Source organism: Anneissia japonica, unplaced genomic scaffold (assembly GCF_011630105.1).
Source record: "Anneissia japonica isolate Jap-2015-1 unplaced genomic scaffold, ASM1163010v1 scaffold287876_len70888_cov118, whole genome shotgun sequence".
NCBI lineage: Eukaryota > Metazoa > Echinodermata > Crinoidea > Comatulida > Comatulidae > Anneissia > Anneissia japonica.
The window spans coordinates 35831-38900 of NW_022703452.1; the positions used below are offsets into that span (position 1 = coordinate 35831).

General features: G+C 36.4%; 1 long non-coding RNA gene across 1 annotated transcript; it reads right to left on the reverse strand.

Moving 5' to 3' along the window:
- Positions 1–60: 60 nt before the first annotated feature.
- On the reverse strand, positions 61–2794 carry LOC117104468. The gene is made up of 3 exons (XR_004444758.1): positions 2117–2794; positions 979–1198; positions 61–627 (listed from the first exon to the last, which is right to left on the reverse strand). It is a non-coding gene; the product is annotated as an uncharacterized LOC117104468 (long non-coding RNA).
- Between the last annotated feature and the right edge of the window lie 276 nt (positions 2795–3070).

Below are 3070 nucleotides of genomic sequence, written 5' to 3' on the forward strand. Positions count from 1 at the left end.
ATAACAATAACAATGAGACTAAACTACTCCTATTCCTTAAACTAATTAATGGTTGGCCATTGACTCCGAGGAGCTCATCCGCCCTTTGTTCAGCTATTGGTTTTTCTTGCTGCTGGGTGACCATAAACACCCTCCCCTCAGCAGCCACTAAGACATTTGAGAGGGTTGTCAGTTTAGTCACCGACGCTTCCTACCTAACATAACCTACATAAGCTATGCTTAACTACTCTTAAATACAGTACTTAACTACTCTTAAATACAGTATTACTCTTAACTACAATTAGTAGTATGTTGCATATGTTGGATCTGCCACAAGCTTGGCCGAAACAACCGAAGAGTAATACCAGCATGTGCAGTTCTTACAATATGAAAGTCATTTCCTTCCGATACTTGCACTTGAATTCCTAATTTTAACATTACTACATAACCTACATTAAACTTCTGTTTCATTTGAATCTTGACTTTCTTTCCCTAACCAGTGTAGCCTTATCAGTCCAAATAAAGTAATTTGTTATTTGTTCAGGAATGACATCATGATTTTCTTTTGCATTGTCAAGTGCATCCTTAAGCATTTTGATATCATACCGACTCTCAAAGGAAGAGCATCAAATAATTCCTCAACATAACCTACAAAACAGAAAAGAAGTACACATCATTATTGAAAAAAATATATGTGGATCCCATATCAATTATTTGAATTGTTTTCCTTTATGATCAAATAAATATTTAGTTTTAATACAGTATTTACAGTTCACATGAGGATGCTGAGAGTATTCATTAATTTTTTTTTAAGTTAAGTAGTAGTTGGATAACCCCTAAGAAGAGGAACCAAATCAACACACACACACCCACACACACAATTTAAATTGCTGGCTATATCATCTTCCTCAAAATAAAGACTACATTTCTGCATTCCAAAATAAACATCTATTCTAATGGTCTTATTGGTTCTTTGTTATAGTAAGCAACAAAACATACCTAATGTGGACTCTTCATTTACAGCTTTTAATACAGATTGTTGTTTTTTCTACAATGTTAGGAAGCTAACTGCCAATTTTGCTTCTCCTTCTCTGGTTAATATGCCTGGTGTTGTTCCTTTTGGTTGACCATTATCTTCTATAACAATGTCAGTAATAACTCCCCTAACACCTTTCTCTTCATTTGCATTTGCATTTGGTAAGGTCTTCTAGTACAGTACCTAGCAAGTAAAATAAATAATAAAAATCTAAATGCCAGACAAGCACAAACTATAGTTTAAATTAGTCTAGCCTAAGACAGACTTTATCAAGTTAGTAAAAAGCATTTCTGTTAACCCAGTCTTCAAATATCCGTAGTAAGTTAAATGCAAAATTTCCGAAGCACCTAATAATTTGTCTTGAGTGCAAGCAATTATGGGTACAGGAAAATAATAATTGTGGATTCTAAATAACAGGCCATTTTTTTTCTTAGTTTTTGCAATAATTTTTTCAGTCTGACAAAATGAGTTGTTTAGGGACAATGTAACCAAAGTTTTTGATGGAAAATTAAATTGTTCTGGAATTTAGACCTATTATTTATGTGTATTATACACATAAATAATAGATAGGCCTATGATATATTTCTGCAGTAGGCCCTAGTACTAGTAGTATTTTTTCTATTTCCATGCATCCGTAATAATTAGGAAAAATTTCTATATAACTACTGAAATTCAGTATTATTTGAGAAGTCTGCTAAGTACAGCTATCTCGATAATGATATAAAGAATGTTAGGGTTGGCAACAGGACTAGTTATATAGTTAGCTTTGCAACACCCCAAGCCTATCCGGCCCACAGCAGCAGCAGTAGTAGTAGGTAGTAGGCCAAGGTAGGAACACTACCATGCCCATGGCATTATCAATATTAAATTGTACTGCCTCTTCTTAAAATGAACAAGGTCTAGCCTAGCCTAGGTCAAGCCCTAAATAGGCTAGGCTAGTACATTGCAGCATGGAGGAAATATACTTTATATATTTCCTCCACGACTGATGAATTGATAGGTCTAAAAATCGAAGGCCTAAACTATCATTATCATAATTAAGTAGCCTACAAGGCCTAGCTAGTACAGCACTAGCCTAGGCTAGGCCAGTTCTCAACCTACCTCCTTTTCCCTTCCTTTTGATAAGCCCTACGCACGATCTTGGGTGGAAGTGTTGGTTGTTAAATTAAAATACTATAGGCCCTGCATTCGTTTTTAGCTTCCTTAAATATTTTTCCTTGTATTCTAAAAGACGATAAACAATCTAGGTCTCTCGGCGCCTGGTAGTCGACATTGTGAAATACTCGATCACGACGGCTTACAGACGAACGGGCACACGAGACGATCGGGCACATTTTTGGACGATCGGGCCCACCGATGTAGACTTTCGGGCCCATTTTCTAAAACGGCGGGCCCATTTTTCCAAAGACGATCGGGCCCATTTCCTCATGACTTCGGCCGCCGATAATTTCGGTCGGGCGAAATTTGTATGGGGTGCCATATGGGCATTATCCCAATCCCACACCCACTATTGTTTGGAGTCGTCATCTATGTCGTGGTGTGTGTCTATTTACCTGAGCTAATTCAAGCACAATGCTTTTGTTAATATTTTTCTTTTTTTCAGGTAAGAGGTAATGTGGATTCCGGTTATCAAAGCAATATAGTCGTTGAGACGGTCTATTAGGCCTAAAAATATAAATTGTTTGTTTGCCCTTCTTTTTTTAAAATGATAAAAAGGGGCTGGTTGAAAAGAGTTTTTTAAACACATTTTTTTTATATGTAATGAACAAAGCAGAAAAAAAGTTTTCTTGCTTTGCCACCCCTATTTTTTTCTCGGGTAGGGGGAAAGGTGAGGAGGGCAAACAGACAAACAGCCTTATTATACTTAGGACCTATAGTAGACCTACTGTATTATTTTCTGTTTTATCATTCATTTTTATTTATACTGAGTGGTAAAACTGTACTTGAAGGTGTAAACTACGCCAGTGGGGAAAAGAAACAACCACAGTACAAAGACTACAATCGGACACACTAGCAGTAGTGTACAACAAAGCTTTATTACAGCCAACAAAACAA